The sequence below is a fragment of the Megascapheus bottae genome, chromosome 13, assembly GCF_031878675.1.
Source record: "Megascapheus bottae isolate mThoBot1 chromosome 13, mThoBot2.hap1, whole genome shotgun sequence".
Taxonomy (NCBI): Eukaryota; Metazoa; Chordata; class Mammalia; order Rodentia; family Geomyidae; genus Megascapheus; species Megascapheus bottae.
In genome coordinates, this window is record NC_143521.1 from 23530942 (window position 1) to 23537998 (window position 7057).

General features: G+C 30.8%; 1 pseudogene; it reads left to right on the forward strand.

Annotated features, from left to right (window-relative positions):
* The first annotated feature begins 2263 nt into the window (after window positions 1-2263).
* LOC150055694 (U2 spliceosomal RNA) lies at window positions 2264-2365 on the forward strand (annotated as a pseudogene).
* Window positions 2366-7057: the final 4692 nt, after the last annotated feature.

A 7057-nucleotide genomic window follows, 5' to 3' on the forward strand; every position in this document is an offset into this window, starting at 1 on the left:
CATTCTAACTTTCTTTCTTTTTCTATTGTATTTTATTGTCAGGGTAATGTATATAGAGAGGGATTACAGTTATATTCATCAGGTAGTGGATATATTACTTCTTGAACATTGGTATCCCTTCCTATCTTTTCTCCCACTGTAATTTTCTCTCTTGATATTTTCTCATGTTATTAAAACAAGAAACAATATATTTAGGGATGGATATGCCCAAAAATGTCTCCAATGCTACAGTTTCTGAAAAGTTTTGGATAATAAAGAGGGTATTGTATATTTACCATAAAGAATAAAATGATGACTATTGAAGATATTACATGTTATGCTAACAAATTATACATGTTCTTCATTATTATTATTATTTGCACCAACTTAAGAATTCTACTCAATCTAATCATAGATGATAGCTCAGAAAGTGTCTTCCTTCCATGCTGACTTGATAACATTAATCAGCTGCAGAATTGCAGCCTGCAGCATCAGGAAATATCACTTCTCTTGGACTTCACTTTGGTTGAATTTATTAGTCTGATCATAGAGATCTTTAAATTACAGGTAGTTTTGCTCTTTTTGGTTTAGTTAAGCTATGTGAGCTATAAACTCTACACAGTGTATATTAGTGAAGGAAAACTTCATTTCTCCAAAGTAGAATTCACTGCTATTTTGTAATTATTCACAAAACTGTGGACCTCAGTTCTTCTATTAGAGTTTTCCTACAAACTAGTCTTTCAGATGGCCCTCCATTCAGCACCTCAACTTTATCAACAACAAAGAAGTAGCCAAATCAGATTTCCTGTAGCATTTATCTTAGGATAATGAACAGAGCTAGTTCACTGGGTCAACCATATGCAAAGCCATAGTGTTCAAGTTTTACATGCAATATTTAATTTCATCAGACAGCCTGGTTATTCCTTTTCTCCATAAAGTATTTTATGAAAAGTTTCATGACTCCACAGTGAGAAATCCCAGTCTAACTGATTGTAAATACAATTTTCTTTCCACCATACTAATCTTATCTACCTTCAACCTTTATTTTCCAAGACTGGAAAGGTGTATGTGCTGGCTGACATAACTTAATAGAAGTCTTGATTTTTTATTACTTTCTTAAGAAGGCTGAGGATGGGGTTGAAAGGTGGTCTAGGGAAAGAGGAAAACAAAACTTCCTTAAATGTGTACTAAATTTCCATGCAATGTACTCACACATGTAACATGAAAAAATTGACATTTTCCCTTTTTCCCCTCTTATATTAGAGACAATTCATCTCATTCTAGAGTTGAATAAACTGGAGCTCAGCAAGGTTAATTGCAGAAATTAACAAAGTTAATAAAGAAGAAAATTCAAAGTTGGTCTATTCTAGAAATCTATTTCCTTGCTTATGGACACCCTAATGCTCTTCCTGATTATCATTATGTGTTAAACAATAGCTAATTATTTTACATGATCCTTTCCATCCCCCAGGGTCTTTAGTTTTAATCTCTTAAAAAGATACAACTTTTAACCTTAATTTTCTGCAATAATTATCACTGCCACCCAGTAACCTCACAAATATACATGCTCTCCATTATGAAGCTTTTATGCTTTGACTTTTATTGACAACAATTAGTTGTACACATGGGCTTTGATTTCACATGTCTATTTATATGTACAATGCTTCCTGATCATCATCTGCTTTTTCATTCTCCCTCTTCCTCCCTTCCTTTCCTAAACCAGTCTCATTGAATTGCTCCATTTTCACCTGCGTATATAAAGTATTTTGAATATATTCACCTTTCTTCCCCTTTCATATTTTTCTGCCCCTCCAATTAGTTCCTGATACCTCAAAGCAAGTTCCAGCTTTCTAATATTTTTAATTTTCTTAAACTGTACAGTAATTTTTCAAAGGCATGGCATCTCACACAGTATATTTTAATCTTTTAAAACATGTTGATGTGTAAATTTTCAAATGCATATGAAATAAACAAAAGAGTATACTGTATCCATTATTCACCCTCCCTAAATAAATCAGCATTCATGACTCACATGTGCAGTTTGTACCTCTACACATTCTTCCTTCTCATTTAGTTTTAGAAAAATAACATGCATATGTTGAGATTAATAAGTAATAAATGGATAATTCAGATGAATGAGAAAAACATGGTAGTTCTTATTTCCTGTAATGATATAAAGCATTCTTATCCTAACATATTCTTTTTCATGTACTTTATTGTGAGTTGCTGTTTATCCAAGACTGAACTCAGCCTGGTTTAAAATAAACAAATAAAAGTAGTTCAAATTGCTTCTCTGCCTTTTGGCTAAGATTAAGTGTAGTATCTGTTTTTATCAGTTCAATAAAAAATAGTTCTAGCATTTTACATGCATGATTTCATAGCATTATTTTGCATCTAATTGTTTTGACTAACTTTAATTTTATTTACATTCATGAAATTGTTGTTTGTGCTTTATAGGTTATTAATTGATTGTATTATTTTACCATATATCTGTTATATACAATTCTGATGATTAGCAGATGGTATATTTACAATTTCTGTTGGTTTGAATGAAATTATTGAATTGTTGAGGTAAAAGTATTTTTTGTATAAGGTAAAAGTATTTTTTGTATAATTGTTGAGAAAAAGCCAGAAGGGGTGCTGTTCAAGTGGTAGACCTCTAGCCTTGAGAAAGCCCAAGGACAGTAGTCAGGCCCTGAGTTCAAATCCCAGGACTGGCCAAAAAAAAAATATTCACTTTCCTTGTCAAGGTACTTGGAATTAGAATCAGAAGGTCACATGTCTATCTTAATAAGATGTATTAAACTACTATTTCCAGAGGTTTTGTCCCTTACATTCCCTTCAGCAATGGTGGAAGTTTTGGTGGCTTAACATTATCAATGACATTTAAGTGTTCTCAGCCTTTCATAATTTTAGCCTTTTTTAAAGGATGTTTGATGCTAAGTCATCATGGTTTTTCTTTGCATTTATTTTGTGACTGATACTATAACCCTGAAGATAATTTGATATATTTTCTGATAAGAGCTTATGGATTTAGTTTTCAAATGTTCATCAGTTTTGCACCTTGAAGAAATTTCTATGAATTGTGTATGATGGAAGCCATAGTTCATTTTGTTTCTTTACTGGCTAATCCAGTGGTTCTAATACACCCTATAAAACCAAATTTGAGTAATTTTTGACTCTAACACTGAGACTTCTCAGGAGAATTCAACACTTAGCAGTATGTGTATGTGTGTGTGAGGGGAGGGGGTATGTAAACATATATATGTAAATGTACATATATATGATTCTTCTCTCTCCTTATGGGATTTCAAGTACCCAAATTCTAGACAGAATAAGTCTACTTTTTTAGATTAAATACTATAATTGTTCTATATTCTATTTGCTGATTTTTTTCAGCAATCTCTGTCTCACCAATTTGATATAATGAATTTTCATCAGTGTGTTTCCAGACTTCAGTGTTTTGATTTGTTCTTTTTATGACTGTAATCTCTTGATAGCACATTTTACATTTAGTCATTTCTTTCTTTAAGTAACTGAATAGACTTTTTCTTGCCAGTCCCAGGCCCTGAACTCGGGGCCTGAGCACTATCCTCAAGGCTAGAGCTCTACCACTTGAGCCACAGCACCATTTCTGGCTTTTTCTATGTATATGATACTGAGGAATCAAACCTGGATCTTCATGTATGCTAGACACTTTAGGCCAAACTCCTGGTCCCTTAACTGAGTAGACTTTAACAAATGCTTTAAAGTCCAAAGTTGCTATTTTCAGCATTGTGCTAAGAGAATACTTTCATTTGTTATTTACTGAATTATTTTCTCTGTGTTTAAGTGCTGTCATTTAATTTAAAATTTTGATGACTTTTAATTTGTCATGTGTACACATACATACACTGATACTAAATTGCAGATTTAGGTTTTTTTTTCTTTTTTATTTATTTTTACTGTAATTAATAGAGGGGTTACAGGTATATTCGCTAGTTAGAAGGAGCATTGCTTCACACACTAAATTGCAGATTTAGTATCAAATGATTCCAGTTGTCTTCAAATCTCAGTTTTCCTACCTCAACCTCATGAGTAGATGGAACCACGGGTGTTCGGTGGGCATCATAAATGACAAATCATCTAGAGTGAAAATTTGTTATACAACTCCTCCAATGATTAATTTCTTCTTTGAGAAGTAATTTTATTTGTTTGTTTATTTTTATTGATGCAATTATTTGTTCGTTTGTAGCAGGGTCTTGTTATGCAGGTCAGGCTGGCTTTAACTATGTTCTCCCTACTTCATCCCTCAGGTGGTAGGATTACAGGTAGAGGAATTATTTGACTGAATTCAAATTGTGTTTCAAATTAATGTGTAGTCACTGAAATCACCATGAAAACATTTCATCTTAAACTTCTATGTTTTTGTCAGAATGTTATACTACCTCCTAAACATTTAAAAGACTTTGTTTCATCAAGGTTTGCCCAGCCCTCAGTTTCTCCTGTTTCCTCTTTTCTAGAATATTACTCATAGATTTTCAATGTTTTTCCAGTACCAAACTAAAACTCTGTCATCTTTAGGTAATAATGCTTTGGTTTCCTATTTCAAGAGCAATGCTTAGTTCAAGTGTGGGAATGGGTAGGGAGGCAGCTACCAGATTATAGGCAAGAGCCATTATCATTGGTCACCTATTCTAGTGTTCATGTGATAGCTGACATCTTTCAGTTCCTGTTAAATAGCATCACTCTTTTTATCTACATAGAGATGAGCTACAATTATACATATGTGTACTCTCACATATTTACATTATACTCACATATGAATGCAAATGTGTTATTTGTAAGAATAATATTAAAAATATTTAAACACTCTGGTGCATATATATATACACATATATACTTACTTTTTTATAGTTATGCATTTTATTTTGATTCTGTAGTATCCAAACTTTTCTTCTTCCTTTTTTTTGACTTTTTTTTATTGTAATTAGTAAAAGGGTTACATGATATTTGCCAGATAGAAGGTGCATCACATATATACTTATATGTGTATTTGGAGACAAAATTTAGTTCATGTGTGTATGTGTGTGTGTGTGTTTCTTTCTGTGATAGATTATTCTAGCAAACAACAAAAACATGTATTTCATAAACCTACTCTCACATGTTTTTTCCACATGAACTATTCACTATAATATTTTGAAATAAGAAGGGTAAAAGTAAGAATAATGAACTATCCTAATTTGTCTCTAATAACATAAAATCAATTCCCTGTTTCTGAAATCTCTGTAGTATCCTCATTTTTTGAACTTAAAATTTTAATGTTTTCTTAAAATTTAGACTCAATTAAATTTTCTTTTTTTTCATATATTTTTATTGTAATTAGTAGAATGGTTACATGATATTTGCCAGAGAGAAGGTGCATTAATTCACATACATTAATACCCTTTCACATGTCTTGGTCCCCATTTCCCTCCCCCTATCCCCACCCCTCATCTTGTTCAATTAAATTTTCTTAAAATTTAACATATTCGTGTTTGCAAAGTAAAGGTTTTTATGAAATTTTATAACTCTATTAAAATATATCTACACTTAATTTGGAAACATTTTTCATTTTGAAAGGAAAATTTTCCACGTGTTTGTTCAAAGAATGTCATCTGCTCTTTTAATTTTTATCAGGAAACAAAATTAATAATCACAAATATTGTATAATCAGGGTTATATCATAAGATATGATAGACAAATATTATTCAAATAGTTCATTGCTTTGCAAGTTTCAACCATTTCAGAATCCAGGGAGTAGAATAGTGGCCATATACCAGGTAGTTTAAAGGCTAAAGGGGTAATATTTATTTTTATGACTGCAATAAAATACTTAAATTATCCATTATTGATATTATCTAAAAATATTTTCAAAATTCTCTCATTCTCACCGTAAGCTGAGTTTGTGTTATCTCATCCATGGTCTTTTAAGACATTTTCCCGATGACAGACATTTAGTCACTTATTTGGAAATACACACCACTTACCAAATATTTTTCAAACTATCTTTCTGAAATTTGATTGAATTTATTCAATTAAATTAAACTTCTCACATGACTTCATGAGTTAATTGAATAATTGAAAAACAACAATTTTATTTGTCTAATGATTTCTTCATATGTTTTGCTACCAGTTTCAAATACTTGAGACATTGCATGGTAAATAACATGTTTTTATTCATCTTCATTTAAAAAGTACTGACACCTTAAAATATAATTTATCATAGTTTAGCTTATTTCAGTTTTTACTTCTTTCTAGTGGAATTGGTATAAAATAATGAAACCTTACCCACACAGATTTATTTTTGAATGAAAATGAACTGCATCCTACTCAGAGCAATCTGTCTACATTTTTCTTTCTTTGAAGATAAATCGATATTCATAAGAATGATTTAGTTCTTAGAAGCTGTTTAACCATTTCTTTCTTTTATTCTCCACTTACTATCAAGAATAACTCAAATATATTTATCTTAGTTTATATTTTAGTTGAGGTTTTTCCTTGGGTCTCAAAAAGTTTGCTTCCTTTCAAAGTATAAAATATATAACATATGGCATAAACTAGTTAGCATGAATACATTTCTAATACTAGATATAGCATATCAACCAGTAGTCATGATTGCCAAGTACCACAAATGAATATTAGTTGTTGTTACTTTTTCCACAAATTTTATATATCATCATTTATTACAATTGATAAAAGATTTTCTCTAAAAAAATAAACTAATATAATTAATATTGAGAATTAATTTTTCCCAAATAAGAAAGAACATTTGTTTTCTGGAAGAAAAAAATAATTAGAAAGCAAGAACCATAAAATAATGCCAAAATGGGAGAATTAATTTCTTTATGGCACATAACTTCTTCTAAAAATATATATCGCTAAAGACAAACTGAAGACAATGGACTGAACTGTATTATATTGGATTCTTTTATCGCTCATCATATAGGTGCACACATATACCTCAGAAAGGATTTTTTTTAATTTTTATTGTAATTAATAGATGGGTTACAGTAATATTTGCCAGATAGAAAGTGCATTACTTCACACACACTGACAC